This window comes from Pinus tabuliformis, chromosome 5_2, assembly GCF_031772625.1.
Source record: "Pinus tabuliformis cultivar Carrire ecotype Pingquan chromosome 5_2, CPIR1, whole genome shotgun sequence".
NCBI classification, from domain to species: Eukaryota; Viridiplantae; Streptophyta; class Pinopsida; order Pinales; family Pinaceae; genus Pinus; species Pinus tabuliformis.
The window spans coordinates 130,594,584-130,613,109 of NC_142306.1; the positions used below are offsets into that span (position 1 = coordinate 130,594,584).

The 18,526-nt window shown below is 37.8% G+C and overlaps 1 pseudogene; it reads left to right on the plus strand.

Annotated features, from left to right (window-relative positions):
* The window catches only part of LOC149157849 (uncharacterized), a 37,917-nt pseudogene that overhangs the window by 10,776 nt on the left and 8,615 nt on the right, over window positions 1-18,526 (plus strand).

Genomic DNA, 18,526 nt, shown 5'->3' on the forward strand with positions numbered 1-18,526 from the left:
CCGAAGAAACTGGCCCTAGAGAAAAAGATCATCAGAAAAGGTAAGTGTCATGGCAGAGCAAGGAGAAACAATCAAGGAAAATTTTAAGGATAGAAATTTTTCTTGAAGTTTAGAAACATTGGCGAATCTCACTAATCCCTAATATGCAAACTATAAAATGTTTATTGATAGAAATGTAAAATTATTCAAATTTATAATGATTTTATATATAACCTCTATATAATGTTGGCGATTTTTAAGGTAAAATAATTTTATATTCTAAAATTTGGGCGAATCATATTTTATAAAATTAGAAATTAGCGAATCTTTTTTGTGGAAAAATCATGGAAAATTAGCCCACTGGGCGAACATTAGCCCCTAAAATTTTCCATGGAAACAATGCTAGGTCCTCCATTATCACCAGCACAAGGAATTATATCATCTCCAACACGAGCGCTATCTCTATCTCTATCACCAACACCAACACTAACACAAACACATGAAGAACAGGTACATTCATTCTACCAGTGAAATAATAAATGAACTTCTTTTTTTAATTGGATAGGTCATTGAATGTTATAAAGAAAATACTCTTTTGGTGTAGTTATTTTGCTTCTAAAGTTGTCCTTGTTCCAATATTTGGTTGGAACTCTGGAATTCTGGGTGCTATAACTGTTCTGTATCAGGAAGGATTCTAATGTACCATATGAAATTAGATAATATTGAAGCAATAGTAAGATATACGAGTTAAATAAAGATCACACTAAAGTGAAAATATATGCTCCTTGCCAATGGTTTTGTTGTGCATAAGATTTTGTATGTCTGAACTTTGTGTTTGTTTTTTCAGCTTGATCCTTTTTGTTTCTGGAAATGCTACTTACAGTTGTCCTTCAGCCAAGTGGCTATGCTACAAGGCATGAAAATCATCTAGGACCTATACCCACCCATATCTAAACCCACTCGAGGGTTTTAAACCCGGGTTTTGGTGTTAATACAAGCCTAATCACTTTGCTCTAGCTGCTAGACCACACACGTATGTGCTTCATCTTACTCTTTACCAACTTCACAATCAATAAATGAATTATATTCATTCCTGAAAATCATGGAGGATTAGAAGTGTTGTTGATACATTGTTATATTGTAATATGACTTTAGGAATAAAAAGGAAAACTGGAAATGGCAAGAAACGGGCTTCCGAAACCTACAATGGGTGGGGTCCACTATGGGATCGAAACTTGGAGTAGACATCTGTGGGTAATGGTGAGAAAGAGGGAAACCATAGGAGATAGGGAGAAAGAGAGGGTCCATCAGAGCATCAATTTTTTTAACATAAATTAAGAAAATTAAGTCATATATCATTCACACATAAAGCAATAAATAAAGTTATAACTTGATGACTGTATAATGAATTAACTTTTCATTGCTAAATTTAAAAGTTGAGAATACTGCATCAAAATTTAATGAAGACATAAAGAGAACATTGAAAACTTATCATTAACAAATTCTATTGCAAAGAACCAACTGTTAGAACTTTTGTCACAAGCTACATCAGAAAATGGTGAAAATGTATTGCTCACTAGAGAAGAAGTCAATATTCTTTTGTATAAGTAGTTTCCTTTGATCAGATTTGAGCTATAAGATAGTTATTCATTTGAGGAAGTCTTGAATTATATTATGAAACTCCAAAATTATTTTGAACAAAAGAAGACAAGGTATTCAGCTGCATTGTTGGCAAGGAACAACACAAGTGATCATTCAAGTCTGAGCTCAGCTATTACTGAAAAGTGGATATTTGAGCCTTTTGAAATAGCTAGAGCATTTGGTCACATGACTAGTGTTGATGCTTTGAAGTGCCTACTAAAAGAACCTATGCTATCAAATCTGGAGGAGTGGTCACATTGGGATCATATTTTTTCTCCTACACTTGGTCCAATTTTGAACTGGATGGACAAAGAAGGGAACAGTAACAGTTTGCTTTGTCTTGTATTAAGGAGTGGAAAAGGAGTCTCCATTGATGGTTCGGAAACAATGGAAGGCTTCTTGACTGCTCCAATGAAGTGCTCTGCAAAGAAAACCATGATCAAGTAGCAAACTACGATTTTTTTAATCTTATCATCTAACCGCCGAGATAAACAGTTTTCAATTATTTGCAACCCATAATTCTTTAGTGACACATGGTTTACCATGCACATAGTCCTGGAATTCAGCAAAAGAAAATGTTGATTGAAGTTACAATACATAGATGAAGCACTAATTGGTGTTGCCTATTGATTACAAAGCCCAATAAATTACCTTGTCTATTAATACTACATTGATAGGGAATTATTCTTTCTATACTTATTTGCAAGAGTTGTGTACCTATAATTGATTAGAGGTTTAGTGGGTTTTGGTTCTTCCAACCTGTAGCAATTAGGGTATAATGAGTAGTGAACTGGGATTGTTGTTTGGTTAGATTAGCAGGTCCAGTTGGGTTAATGTTGAGATCAACAATTTTTATGTTCTTTGGATGAGGCATATCAAACTTGTATACCTTGAAAATATACATCAAATTCCATGCAATAAGTCTTATTTTCAATGAGAAATTTCTAATGCACAAATGGTTGGTGATCTACTTGAATTCGTTGTTGTAGATTTTGTTAATTCAATTTACCTGATTCGTTTGTGAACTCTGTGAAATCTGTATGACCTTATGCAAAGAAATACTGGTCTTTCTAAGTTTGCAAAAGCTTTTTGTAGTTGGTTGGTTTGCTAATAGGAATCATGGAAGTAGTTTTATAAGGCTATTTTTATTTTGTGTAGAATGGACACTCTTCAGATACACATGCCACAAACGGGTGCAGATGGAATGAATGAACTGAAAAATATTGCTTTGTGGTTTTAGGAGAAGATTTATACAGTCGCTATAAGTCAGGTGTGCTACTTTTCACATTGGAATTGTTGTGATAGTTAGTTTTCGTTTGAGGATAGTCCATTTTATCAAATTTTGTTATCATGAAACGATACCTGATGAACTACTTTCTTCAAATTTGAACCGAGAGAATATTTCATAAATATCCTATGTATGAATATCACCATGTAAATATATCTCCTTTCATACGATGTCAAATGCCATTGCCATTTGAATACATATTGACATTTCACAGTGGAATATCTATGGAGTCTTCGTTCGTTTTCAAAGCCAAAACAAGTGATGTGGGGTGTGTTGCGAGGTTGGAGGTTTGAATTTCTGTCAAGTAGCACCGTCAGTTAGTCAATGTTGTGGAAGAATTTATGTTTGCATGTCTCGGTTTTTTATTTTAAAGGAGGATTGCAGATCATATTGGGGTTTATTTCTTAATTGGATGATGCTTATTGTTTGGAACAACACTTCATTTCGCAGCCGCTAAGGCAGAGCAGGTGCTAATGGAAAATAAGGTAGATTTTAAGGAGGATTTTGGGTTGAACGGTTCTGCTTCTGCAAATTCAGGTTATTTTATTTGTTTGGTTATTTAAAATTTTCCTTTAAGTTTGCTACAAGATCCTATGCGATAGAGGCTTTTTTTTCTTTATCATTGATGAAAGACTTCATTTTGAATTTGTTGGAGTGATCCAATGCCAAAATATATGTCATTTTAAATAATTGTGAAATTTTATATCTGTTGCGACACATAAGATCCTAGATTGATATCTATAAAACCATTTTTGTTGATTGTAGAGAGTGAAACAAAAATAGAGTTGTCTTCAGTCTATAATACAAAATATGAAGAAAAATCTTAGAATCCAAATCTTGTGACCCCAAAGGTAAGTAAATTCGCTGCATACATATCACTTCGTTTTTCGTACAGCTCCATACATCCATTTCCTATGATATGTGCACTTGTTTTTGCCTTTGTTTCCTCATTACTGTGGAAGAGTCAGACCTTTTTTTTTCACTGGTAACTTGGATACCATGGAAAATAAATGATCTGCATCCTCCCAAGAGGGTTTCTTTGCATCCACTTACCAGCTCTATATTAAATCAAATGCATATCATTTGGGAAACTATTTTATATTAATCAAGAAATTTTTATCCGGGGTAAAAACTAGTGTTTTACGTTCCTTAGAGAGAGGGGATGAGCATCAACATAGATAATGACCAAAATCCAAAGTGGTGCTATGAGATATGCCACCAAGACTCCATGTGATGTTAGTACTGGACTAACAGAGGATACTATTACATCAACCCTAGGATTTCCCCCCCAAATCCTTCTACTAGATTGGAAAACCTCATGCAGGTAGTGCCTTATAAACCACCTCTATCTCATAGTTGTTACTCACACTCACAATTAGTAGGAGTACTAATGTGAAATATAATTATAATCACAGGATATACCAATGCATTACTAAGACTTGCAATTTTTGTGGACATCACCTAGATCACAACCATAAACCAGGGAGAGAGACAAAGATGACTCAGTAAAAGTTTCCTTATCATGCATGTGCAAGGATATTTCTAGGAGTGGATTTACAAAATTGAAAACTTGTTACTAGATCTTGCAATTAGCTTCTTCCCGAGATCATTCTATACAATACATTCTACTCATTCTATTCACCATTTTTTGCAATATATATCTCTCTCTCTCTCTCTCTCTCTCTCTCTCTCTCTCTATATATATATATATATATATATATATATATATATATATATATATATATATATATATATATATATATATATATATATATATATATATATAAGTTCGTCTGCTGAGACATGTCCACGGGATTGAACTTCTGATTACTTGGATACACAAGGGCTCTCCAACATACCTTTTGCCAATTGTGCTACCACCCCGCGGACTTTGCAGAATTTATACTGCAAATGGAACAACTTCACATTGTCAGGAGGAGATGTGAATCCAAAATGACTAGGTGCTAAATTTCCACTGTTTAAACTTTAAAGTCTTGATAGTTTATAGATATCATTTAGTTGAGTGAATTCTACTCACATTGTTCATACCTTGTCTCTAGTTGTTTTTGACGAAATTGATCTCCTGGCTTAAATACAAAACTTTATTCCCTCAGATGGCAGTGGTCATGATGTCAAGAAAAATGCGATGCAACATGGTAAATTTTGATAACCTTGCAGTTTACTAAACAGATTCATTGTCTGCACAAGGTTGATGTTTTATGTTTTAAATCTACAGTGAGGTTTTAACGAATAACTTAGACTTATACAATAGAAATATGAGTCTAAGAGCATGACCTGATGGGTTATGATGATGAGAAGATCCTTTAGGAGTAAAAAGCAACCAGTTGTCTGTATGATGGTAGACCATTCTATAGGAAAAACTTTAAAAAGAGCATTCCAGGATAGCTAGTATTCATTATTTAAAATGACTTATTCTCATGAAGGTCCTAGTAAAAGGTAAGTCAATGCAATTAGATTTTTTTCGACATAAAAGCTTCCTTTAACTAATAGTAAAATGTTATGTAGAGAGAGTTTAGAGAGACATTCATAGACCTTAAATTAAAGCAATTAATCACAAAAAATGCACCAGTGCACCACATTTCTTGATACACATAATTTCTTTTTTATCAGACCCCATGGAAATGGATCTAAGATGAATCCAATCATATGCACAATTTGTTAGGCAGTCTTCCAGGTATCTAAAGTTGTTCTGTATCAAGGATCTGTTTCCTGACTAGGTCAGTTAAGGGAGATGGATTTGATATGAATCATGTAAGTCTTATCGATGTGTAAATAATGGATGCAATGACTAGTTTAGCCCAGTAGAAGATCATGATGCTAAGTCTGTTGTGTGCTGAAATGAGAATTCACAACATAATTCACAAATTTTGTAGCACTGCTTCAAATCCTATGTGAGAACCAACATGTCCACTATAAGTCTAGATTCAAAGCTTGGACGTAGATAAAAAGGATGGGTTATTAACATAAATAATAGAAGTTAGCCATCCTCAAATGCTATGAGGTAGGTGGAAGGTCCATCTATCTCAAAGTCAAATTCATTTGCAGCTCACATCTGTTACTGTTACAAAACAAACTGAATGATTTCTCAACTGGAAATCTTCTAAGAGTGATACCATAAGTATTTCAATCTTCTTGTTTATGATTGTTAAAACAAATTTTGTAGTAGGTCATGAAAACCATTGAGGATAGCCAACCTGGTGGCCAAAGTAAGCAAAATGAGGGGAATTTTTTTCTATTATGTGGCCTACCTTAGTATAGTGAAGGAGATAAGCATATTCCTTTACAAACCACCACATAGTGACTTACAATCAATCTCCACATGAACCAAGATCTTCGAGAGAGAGAGAGTTTGAAGAGGAATTTATAAACCTTATTCAAGAAGTTAGTAACGACAAATGCACCAAATTTCTTGATACATAGAGTCTCTCTTTCTGACCAAATTCCACATAAATGGATATGAGATGAAGTTGTCACACACACAATTGATCAGGCAGTCTTATAGGTTATTAAAACTAATCTGTATTGAGGATGTGATTCCTGATCAGATATGATGGAGGAGATACATTTGATATGAATTCTGTGTGCCTTTGTTTGCATAATTTTTACACTAGAGCAAAGGAACTATTGTCCCATAGATCCAGCATTAGTATCTGCCAGATTGTTGATATAATGCTAAACAAGTCTCCGCTAGATCTCTAGGCACATGACCTCTCACATAGAATATAAACAAAGGAAGGAATCGAATATGCACCTGGTTTCCCTCGCCTGCTGGTGTAGACTAATGACTCGATTCAACTGCCAAAAATATTTCTCTTCATCTAGAGATCTTGCAGCAACGCTTGTAATCTATCACCTACGTACATACTACAATCATAGACAAACACGGAAAATCCTTTACCCCTAATAGAAGGAAAATAAGTGTACATAAGAGAATCAATTCATAACAATCTATATAAATGTATATCAAAGAAAGTAAAATCACCTTGGAAGCAAAGTATTCCTCTCCAGTTTCTTGATCCTAACCCTTCCTTGACTCACATAGATTGGGCTCATTTATGTAACTGGGAAAGGTCTCTTGGTGACAATTCTTCACCATGACAGGACAATATGAAATCTCTCCTCATCTTCCATACTTCCACCCTTGAGAGGGTTTGGTTGTATATGCTCTTCCTATATCTGGGAGGATTTACTTGGTCACAGAGGGCTGAAAGGAGTTATGAAGTTTCTCTAATAATTGACCCTAAGCCAAAGTCATGACACCCTCACTTGAGCTGATCATCTTGGGAAAGCAAAAATATAGAACCTTGAGGCATCAATTCTCTGTGAACAAAGGCATCATGTGTAGTCTACAAATGCCATGACAAGATGTACACTGACATGGAGTGATGCTACACAGGCTGATAAGGGACAGGGAGAGATGGGTTATCTACATGAGAAAAAACAAGGGTGAAAGGGGATGCACTTTAGCTTGCAACTGTTGTGAGCTGAGCTCTGGTCTCTCTAAACACAATGAAGTGGAAAATAGGGTCATAAATCTTCCAAATATCTAATAAATGGATACAATGATAGTTTTATCCCAATATGAGAATCACAATAGATGACTCTTTTAGGTGTTGATAGGAAAACTCTTGACATAGTCATCGATGAGAGATGTGGGGTTAGGTGCTAGGTGTACCACATTAATCTGACATCCAATCTTAATTTCGTTACTAACACCAGCAATAAAACACATGGCATTCTTTGTAGTTTTTGATTGGCATTTTCATGGAATACTATTAACTTCTCAGGTTTACATCATAGTGAAGATGCCTCCCTCTTGTGTTTCTTTTGTTGCTAGGAATGTGATAATAAGTCATTTTCATTTCTCTCAGTTTTTACTTCTGGACTAAAGAGATGCATGGCTACATTTATTAGCATAGATACACATACAATATCCAAAATAAATGCAACAATTTTTTATATTAGACTAGATAAGGTATGACTAGGATATTGTGAAATATATACTAGTGCTATTTGGCTTAAGGGAGGGAGAGGATGGAATTATTTGGTCTAAAACGAATACTATGGAATGTATATTGCACAACTAGAATACAAGGTTAGTTTTGAGGAGGATGAAGGGGGTGAAAAGAAGTGGTGATGGAATTTATTATGGAAACTTAAAGGCCCTTTGAAAACTATGCTAATCATGGCTAGCACCATCAAAGGAATTACTAACTTGGGGAAATTGTTAGAAGAGGTTTTGATAAGGGCCTAGTAGATGCATACTCTGTAAAGATAGTGACAAAACTATTGATCATCTACTAGTGCACTGCCCTTGTAGTAAAGAACTTTGGAGTGAAGCTTTGAAATTGATAGACATGGAAGAAGAGTGGGTAGGGAATATTTTGTTTATCTTTTTAGATAAATGGTTAAACGATCAAGGTGTGAATGAGCACAAGGTGCTGCCTTGTACTGTAGCATGATCTCTTTGGTTGCCCAGAAATAAAATGATCTTTCAAATTAAGGAGACTATATATATATATGTCAGGTTTGTGAACAAATTAGTCTTGGTTATGGAGGGGTCTGGAAATCTAGCAGAATGAAGAGTCCTAGAACTTTGAAAAATCCAGAAATAGATAAAGCAGATGCATGTGGATATTTTGTTGGTGCATGTTAAGGGAATCCTGGAATTTGTGGAGTTGGCTGAATGATAATCATAGTTTTACATTTAAGTCTGTTGTGGGGGGTGGGGGACAAATAATAGGGATGAATTGTTTGCTCTCTCGCTATTAAGAATTTAATTTCTTGGATTTCAGGTCTTGGGGGATTCTAAGCTCATCATGGATTGGGAAAATGGAAAAACTAAAATGGAAAACTTAATTCTTCTCCTGATCATGGAAAGAGTCAAACAAGTGAAAAGTTCATTTTTAAAATTCTCTTTTCAGCACATATATAGAGAGTTGAATGTTATGGATGATGATTCGATGAGTTACCCAAACAAGCTCTTAAGGCATGATAATGATCCTCTTCAGTAGAATAATATTAGCTCCTTACAGCAGAATGACATTAATCCTCAACAACAAAATAATATAAATGCTCTGCAACAACATCACCACCAGGCTCTAAAGCAGCAATAAATGATGCAAGCACAAGAAAAACAACTTAAGATACATCAGTAGTAGCATTTTCAACATCAGCAACAGCATCTCAAACAACAGCTTCAGCAACTTCAATAACAACGATTCCAACAGTTACAATAGAAAAAGCAACAACAAGCTTCTCAGTTGCAGGCAGAGCTTCATGCACAACAAATGCTGCAACTTCAACAAATTAATGAGTTGAGTAATGAATCAATGGAAAAATATTCTGTTGTTAAACAAACATTTATACAAAAACATCATATATTAAGTCAGTGTTCAGTTTATCACTAGAAGCAACTTAAGATAGGGTCAACACTTTCTGTTTCTTCACCTCAACTTCTCTAGGCTGCTTCTCCACAAGTCTCTCAACAATCCTCCCCACAGGTAGATCAACAAAGTTTAGTAGCATCTTCACTTCAAGTTCCTAAAGCAACTCCCATGCAACCTGCAACCTCACCATTTATAGCACCTCCACCCTCTGCTCTCCCAGCTCCGTCGCCTCACATAGAAGACACTGAGAAGTAGTCTTCTACCATTTCTTCAATTTCAAATGCTAGAAGTGCTAAGCGATTTCAGCAGACAACTCCTGGACTAAATCATGATCAGTCTCTAGCTATTGGTACACCTGGAATTTCTACTTCACCACTATTAGCTAATTTTTCTCCTAGCCCAACTACGAATACAATCAACCAAGATGGACACCGAACTGTTTCATCTGGATTCCTGGTGGGAGGCAAGTCAAGCACAACAGAACCCCCATTGGAGCACTTGGTAAAAGTGGTATGCAGGTGTGAACTCATTTTCTCAGATTATATATGGAAGGATAGTTATTTTATTTTTCCACATTATTTTAGAAATTGATCATAAAAGGTCTATTTATTGTTACTTTTTGTTTCCACATTAATAGTGCAAGCTACCTAACCTATGCAATTTTTAGGCTCCATGGATATGTTTCAGTTTTCCTTGACATTTTAGTATAGTTTGTGTTTACATCCTTTTGTTTTTTGAAAACAAAACAAGCATCATGCGTTTTTAAATTTTAATATATTGAAACTTGGAATTCTCCTTGGGTTTCATCGTTGGTGTAATAGAAACCCAACCAATATTATAAATTCCATGCTGAGACTTTTAATCAGCATTTCTATTATAGTAATTCATCGTGGTCTCTCCTAGATGTTGTAATGGCAATCCCGCGGTTATGTCTAGGGGGCAACAGTATCCTTTATCAATTTATAATGCATTATTGTTCCACAATGGCAATTATTATTCAATGGAAGCAAATTACATTGAAAACAGTGTAAAAATGCTCCAGTAACATAAGGGAACAATAAACTGGATGTAACATGCTATTGTTGGGGCTATTAGGTGATACATTCAAATGGTCACATTAGCAGTTAAAATTAATTATTTTATATAGTAATAGCATAAAAACTAGGAGATTGTTAGAAAACCTTAAGGAGCTTTGACCATTTTATTTATCAGTCCCAGGACTGATTATTAGTATTGTTTTCTTTTGAAAATATATCGTGGAGTCCATTAGACTGGTTCTCTGTTATATACTTGAGGATGAGTTGCAGGTGATTGCACTGTGTACATGCACCCTATAAAATAGTGATCAAGGAATGGTATTAGGAGTTTGTATTGTAACAATAATCCTGGTTGAAAAGCCCTCCAAATATATCATGTTTTGTTTAGAGTATTGGTTGTCTACTTTTTAGTTCGTTACCTTCCAGTTTATGTGTTGGTGGATTTGGTTTCTGTTACACTAAAAATTTTCACCTTGACTATTTGCAGTCAGTATGGCTCCATCAACTGTCATACTGTCCTCCTTGGCAAGTCTTATACCTCTGCTCCTCATGTCAAACTCCAAGAAAGAGAGAAAGTCCTTAAAAAGTCAATTAACTCTGGTTACGCAGTTTCTCTTAACCTTACCTGCGTGTACGCACCTCAAGTTCACAATACCTGCATACTTGTACGCTCTGTCTGTAAAGGGGTGGGTGCGTACTCCTGTAAAGGTCAAAAGGCGCGAGTTTTACTTCAAAAAAGTTACTTGTGGTCAAATCTAGAGCATTCTAGAAGATGGTTTGACGTGTATTGAGCGCCTCCAGATGGTTCATGCATCCCTATGAAAGAGGAACTTATCCCATCAAGAGGGGAGCTATCCCATTGAAAGAGGGTCTTATCCCATTGATGGTGGACCTGATTAACTTCCTCCAAAGCATTATAAATACAGGCATTGGGCCAGAGGGAGGGGAGGTTGAAAGCTGAACATTCCTAAGGGTAGATGCTGCTGAAATTAGGACTCCCTTATAGAGCTTGAGAGGAGAGATTCCCATCCTTTCTTAGCTTCATTTGGAAGTGGGTGAGCTGATCAAAGTAAAGGAGAACTCTTGCTAGACCCTGGGAGGGACCTGCACAACACCAAGGTGCTGGTTGTAATGGTTTCTTTTGTTTCCAATTAATACAATTACGTTCGTTTTTCTCAACAAGTTGTTATATATAATTTGTTTCATATACTCCTTGGTCTTTATGATGAATATGTTTTATTATATGAGTTATTCAGGTGCTATGTAATCGTTTGCTTGTTAGTGAATGCAGGTTTCAAAGAGAAGGAGGAGCTCATCTGGATCGGAGAGGCTTGGCTGTTACAAACAGCGTTGGACTAAAGGTATGCTTTAAACACCTGGTTGCTTGTATTTTAAATGCATGTTTAGGGAAAGATAGTGCTTGATTGTCTTGTTTGTCACTAGAAAGCCTTAGCTTCTAGGGAGGTCGGTTTTGTCTGCAAAATTGACAGTTTCCGCATGACAAAATGGCGACTCCGGTGGGGAATCCATGGATTTGATTGATTTCTCTTTTGATTGATACTTTGATTTGAGAAAAGTCAATTTCTTTCTGGTTTTTGGCTGATTGACTGTGAATTTGGGTGGAATAGCTTAGGGTTAAATTAGTTTTTATTTTTCTTGGTTTTGCTAGCAGTACGCACCCTCTGCGTTAAGCACAGTGCGTACCTGTACGCACTGCAGCTTTGTACACAGAGCGTGGCCGCACCTGTGCAAATAGGCTGCCTGCGTACCCTGTCAAAAGTTGAGAAAATTCCAATTTTTTCCTTTTTGCCTCTTAGATTTTGTTTATAATTTGTTTTTTGCTGCCCAGACCCATTGGTTACTTGTCAAAAGTTTTCATCTCAGCTTGTTTCATTAGTATCAAGGGTTTTAGTGAAATTCATAGAAGTTCTAGCCCTAGGTTTGATTTTTGCATTGGTCCTGTAGTGACTTTGGCTTTAGAAGTTGTAAAACCTTGGATATCCCTGGTCTTTTTAGTCTTCTTAGGAGTCGGACCTTTCATAAAATCCACCTTTGCGAGAAACCTACCTTTGTGTTGTCTCTTTGCGGAATTTCGAGAAAGCTTGTTGGTTAAGCTGTGAATTTCATTCTTAAGAAAAAGAACAAAAGATTTTGATTTTTGTTTTTGACTGGTTTATGATTCTGCATGAACTAGTCCTTGGTTGAATTGTAACTGAGTAAAACATCCTAGAATTATACTTTGTAGGCTTTTACCTCATTAGATTTGCTTTTAGGTGAATTTCTCTTAGATTTGCTTTAGGTAAAATTGATTTGATTTTCATAGATTTTTTAAAGTTGATTTTTGTTAAGTAGTTTTACATGCTTTGTTAATATAGGAAAAAATACAAAAATCTCTTTTGAGAAAAAGTTTGTTTTAGTAGCATTTGAAGTCTTTGAAAAGAGAAAGGAATTTTCGTGAAATAATTAGTGTGGTCGTGTGTTGTATGCTTTGGAAAAGATAAAGAGATTGTTTCTTTGATTTTCATTGCCAAGAAAGTTGTCTTTATATCAATTTTGCATTCTCCAACTCTCTTAGCTAGGGAATTCATTGAAAAGGAAAGATAGTTTAAATCATCTTAGGTGCATCTTTTTAGTGGATTTGAGTCGAGTCTACACACCATCAATTTCATCTCCACTACCTTTTGTCCTAAAGAAAAGCCATAAAAATTAATGCCTAAAGTAAAATTAACTTAGTAAATTTTTATTTACTAGGGCTCTGAAACACCAATATAGATCAGGCTAGTGTCTTGGAGTAGGAGAGTAATTAACTCTCCAAGACAGCAAAACCAAACAAGTAGCTCATCTTGTGGTAGGATAAATCCAATAGTTACATTTATGCTCTGGGAAAGCTCCTCTTAAAGGAGAAGCACGAGATCGTGTCCGAACCAGTGAGGGAATCAATCCTCCTTCATTGGGAATGACGCCAGATATGCACGTACTACAAACGGTAAACCTCGGATTAACCATTGTCGAGGAGCCTAGGGTCACTTGTCGGTAAACCTTGGATTATTGTCAAGGAGCCGGCAAGGGGATTGAGCTTGTTACCCTGCCCTTGCGTGCTATCGGATCGTAGACTGTTCCCCCAGGTATATTTGTTGCTGTTGGTGACCCTAGTGACCATTATCTTTAGGGTTCTACCCAAGGTGACGGTGGAGGGAAGATCCCACTGTACCTGGAGCAGACATCGGCTAGACTCACTTGGATTTTTTGGGGGGTTCACTTCACTCGAGACAGTTAAAGTGGAGGAACTTGTGCCGGTCTATTCATTAAGCACGTTGTCGGGGTAACTGTTCCAACCGCCACTTCTGTACTGAATTTGGCGATGTTGGATTTCATCACCAACTAGTGTTTTCGGTCCAGAAGGTTACTGTTTGTGTATGGTTTGACACCATAGATTCTTTAGGCGTGTGATTTGAATTTGTTTGGTTATTTAGAGACTTTAGGCGGTTTTCTTTGAGATTTTACTTTGTTTGCGTGTGCAGTAGTTCAAAGTTTTTAACTGTGGCTGAATTACCGCGACAGTCCCGTAGACTTCAGGGCCAGTCTCCTGAGATTGTAACCGTGGCCGATTTGTTGAGGAAGTCCCGTAGACTTTGGGGCCAACCTCCTGAGGACATCCCGGGTCATTACGAAGGTTTGAAAGTCCTTGTAACTCCTAGTGGCAGTAAAGTAGGTTCACCTGAAGAAGGAGAGTCTTCGTTGGTAGTTCATCCTGATTACCAAAGTCTAGAAACAGGTTATAATCCTGAAGCTATTGCAGTTTCCGAGTTTGCTGGTAGTTTTTCATCTACTAGTGATATAGGTGAAGAACCTGAGATATCTGAACCTATTACTCCAACTTCTAGTGCTCCTGATTCACCTAGGGTAGAAAGAGTCATCACCGAAAACCTTCCTTCTGGTTTGATAGCTATTGAAGAACTTGCTCCAGAAGAAGAAATAGGTGTCCCTATCCTTGAAAATCAACCTACTATTGATCTAAGGGAGCGTGAATCCATTTTTTGTAGTCCACCTAGAAGTACTACTTGGTATCTTTCTTTAACTAATTATTTGGACAACTCAGGGTTAAGTTTTTCTCCACCTCGTGCTCCTTATCCACCTGGAGGTATTTATACTCCTGTAAATATGTCAGGTCAGTCGTCCATGTTTACTCAATCGCCTGAATCTTTTTTGTATGGCGGTCCTTCTGTTCCCTCTGGGTATCAGTCACTTTCTGGTACTTTTGTGGGAGCATCTCCTCAACCCATTGAACATGGGTTATTAATTGGAAACAATGGTAATAAACCGTTGGGCGTAGGAGACATTTGCATGATGTCAGGTTCAATTCCCAGTTCTCAACCTCAAGGTGGTCAGTTACCGCCTGGGAGGCAGCCTCAATTAACGCCTGGGGGGCAACCTCAAGGTACACAAATTGCGTCTGGGGGGCAACCTCAAGGACAGTATGTACCTGTGGTGCAGTACATTCCTCAAGATCAACCCCAGCCTCAATATGTACCCCAAGGTCAACCTCAGTATCAATTTATACCTCAAGGTCAACCGCAGTATCAATACTTATCTCAAGGGTATCTACCCCAAGGTCAGTACTCGAGTCAAGGTTACCAACCACCCCAAGGTCAATCTTATGTTCAAGGTACGGGAAATGTACCTTTCAATTATCAATCCTACCCTCAATCCGGTTATGGATCTCAATATCCTCAACCTGTTATGGGTCAATACCCCGAAATGAACATAGTGTGGGATCCATCGCAAGTTCAACAGGTATTGCAGCCAAGTGTACAGTTGTCATCTCAAACTGGACAACCCTTAGTTTCTGGTTCACCCCAGCAACCAGTCTAGTCTAATGTTCAAACTTCTGTACCTTCGTAGTTTCTCAATCTGGGCCTATTGCACCTAGTATTCCATCTCAAACGACATATTGCAACCACCGCAACATCTGTTCAATCTACCCCACTTACTTCTAGAGTATCGACATCTCCGGTTTCTACTGTCTCTGTAACTACTCCTCAGACATCTTTACCATCGTCTGGATCCACGATTCAAACTACGGTTCAGATGCCTGTAGGACAACCTGGTTTAAGTACGGTTATCACAAGTCAACCATAATTCACTTATCAACCGTACCAAGGACAGTAGCAATACGGTCCTGCTGTCCAGCAGCCAGTTTACCAGTATCAACTATATCCTGGGTACACTTATCAACAATCACAACAACCCCAGTACGGTCTGGTTAATCCTGGTTTTCCGGGAGGATACAATATCCCGAACGCGATTCCTATTCCAAGTTATCCTGGATATCCTCCTCCTCCTGGGACTGGTCTCGTGACCCAGAGCTTTAGGGATCCTAATCGACAGTTACCGTTTATTGCAACTTTGGATTTACCAGACTTGTCGTGCCTAACGAACGATCCAATAAATTATCTTCTGTTTTGGCCGCCAATGCCAAATAAGTTGCCCAGTGACATACCCAAGTTCGAAGGTAAGTCTGGAGAGGACCCGTCGAATCATGTGATGACTTACCACCTCTGGTGTGCCTCTAATTCCATCTCTGATGATTTGATCCGCTTACAACTTTTCCAGTGTACTCTCATTGGTCTCGCGGCCAAGTGGTACATTGCGTTACCACGGGCCTCTTTTTATAATTTTAGCTAGTTAGCTACTTCGAATTTAACTCATTTTCAGTTGCCGATCAGATATGATAATGGTATGGAGTTACTAACTTCGTTAAAGAAATCGACCTCCACTTATATTTCCGATCATATTCATGAATGAAGACGTCGAAGGTGGTTAGTGAAAGTTTTTATTCCGGATCAAATCTTAGCTGAATGGTTAGTTAAATCATTGTTACCGAAGATTACTGAAGACGTAGCTAAGGCCGAAGTAGTTACTGAGGAGCAAGTGATTTCTCAAGCGCAGTACCTTGACTTAGTTTACACACAGTCAGGTACGTTACACGAAAAGATCCCAGATCTTCCTAAGTTAAATCAAATTGTTGCTGCTCCTTTGGGGTCTCATGCCGCTGATGGCATGATTGGTACGGTGAATACTAAAAGTAAGAAGAAATCCTCAAAGAATTCTTCTCCTATTATAACCTTACCAGACTCCCCGACAGGAGACTCTTCTGCTGAAGTTTCCGCCGATATTCACGCTGTAGAGTCATCTACGGCTAAATCAAAATCCGGTGGGAAAAAGAAAGGCAAGAAGAAGAAAAAACCAGACAAAACTCCAAAGGAGAAAACTGAAAAGTCAGAAACCAATGACGAAAAGCGAAAACCTCGTTATCCTTGTCTTATTTGTGAAGAGGATCATTTTACAAGAGATTACCCTCATCGGGCCGAGGTTGTGAAAATCGTCAAGGGTTCCCCAACTCCTGCTGTTTTGAAAGACCCATTTCCAAAGCAGGAGAGTAAGATGATAGGTTCTTCCTCGAGTGCCAGTGAAGAACCCATATTGATGATGTCTCATGTAAGGATTGCGACTCGATCACAAGATTATGGTAGTAAAAGTCCTGTTGATGGCAAAGAAGCAGAATCTTCTCATTCTAATCCATCAACCTCAGCTCTCGGTTCCGATCCACTACAGATCGAGAAACCTAACCCAAACTTAGTAATCAAACCGCCCGCCAAGGGTATACTTCGAAAGTTTGCTTTCAATCCACATGCGAAAGCGGCCCAGAATTATAACATTGTTGAGGACTTAGCTGTTTCACCCTCAGCAATGTCGGCTTTGGAAGTGCTGCAATCATGCCCAACACAACGCAAATTACTTTTGTCGGCTATAGGAGCTGTTGATGTTCAGGACCCGAACCTAATAATCTTTGATCTAGAAAATAGTACACCGCGTTTGCCTCATCAAATGGCTTTCCAGATCCCAGTGATAGTAAAAAACAAGCCTATTCATCAGACTGTAATTGATGAGGGAGCTTCCACGTGTATTATGTCGATACAGTGCTGGAGATCGCTTGGTTCTCCTTCACTAAATCAATCCCCGACAATTCTTAAGGCCTTTGATGGCCGTGGGTTTCATCCGTTTGGCATTCTACAGGATTTGCCTATAGGGGTTGAAGGAAAAACTGTTAGTCTAGATGTGGAGGTGGTTGATGCCCCTCTAGACTACAACCTTCTCTTGGGTCGCAGTTGGTCTTACGCTATGACAGCGGTCGTTTCATCGGTCTTCCGAGTAATAAAGTTTCCACATAATGGCAAGATCGTAACAATAGACCAACTGGCTTACTTTTCATCCGACCCATCCTCTTCAGAGAGTATTCAGCATGTCGGTAAAACGACTATCCCTTACAAGGATGTTGGAGTAGGATTAGTTAAAGATGCCGGTTTACTGGGAACTTTTCCTTTTCCTCCAATCAACGCATTGTCTTCGTTTGCATCCATTCATATGATTACATTAGACACCATTGTTTATGACGATCCTTGGATCGTTCCTTCTGAATCTGATATAGACTCCTTTGGTGATGCTATGCCTTTGAGTCCATATGAAATTGCCTATGAAGCCGTGCAGTCTTTTACCGACCCGAGTTCAACCAAAATCGACCAAATGAATGTGGTCTGTGAGGAATCACTTTTCACGTCAACCTCGAAGTTAATAGCGTTTCCCGAAGTTGTGTCATCTGACGAGCAACTTCGTGAAGTCCTGTGTGTAGACGATTTACCATGGGAAGATCTCCATCACAGATCTTTGTTTTTACCTGAGGATGATCGTTTTGAAAATGATTTCTCATCAATCTTTACAGTTGAATATGTCAAAGAAGCTCAGAATCCAATGAAACATCCTGATTCAGAGTTGAATTTGGGAAACATCTCTCGAACTATTCCCATTGACATTTCAGTCAAGCCTGGAATTGTTGAGAACATTCATATAGGTGCCTCGTGTTCAGATGACGAAATTCAGACATACAAGGCCTTATTTCAAGAATTCTGTGACGTGTTTGCCTGGTCCTATGAGGAAATTCCAGGAATTGATCTCGTGATTGTTGTCCATGAGATCAAGACTTACCCAGACGCTAAATCCGTCTGGCAACGTTTGCGTCAGATTCACCCATGAAAAGCGGCTGCAATTAAAGCAGAAGTTGAAAAGCTGTTGAAAGCAAGTTTCATTTATCCGATCCCGTTAACGGATTGGGT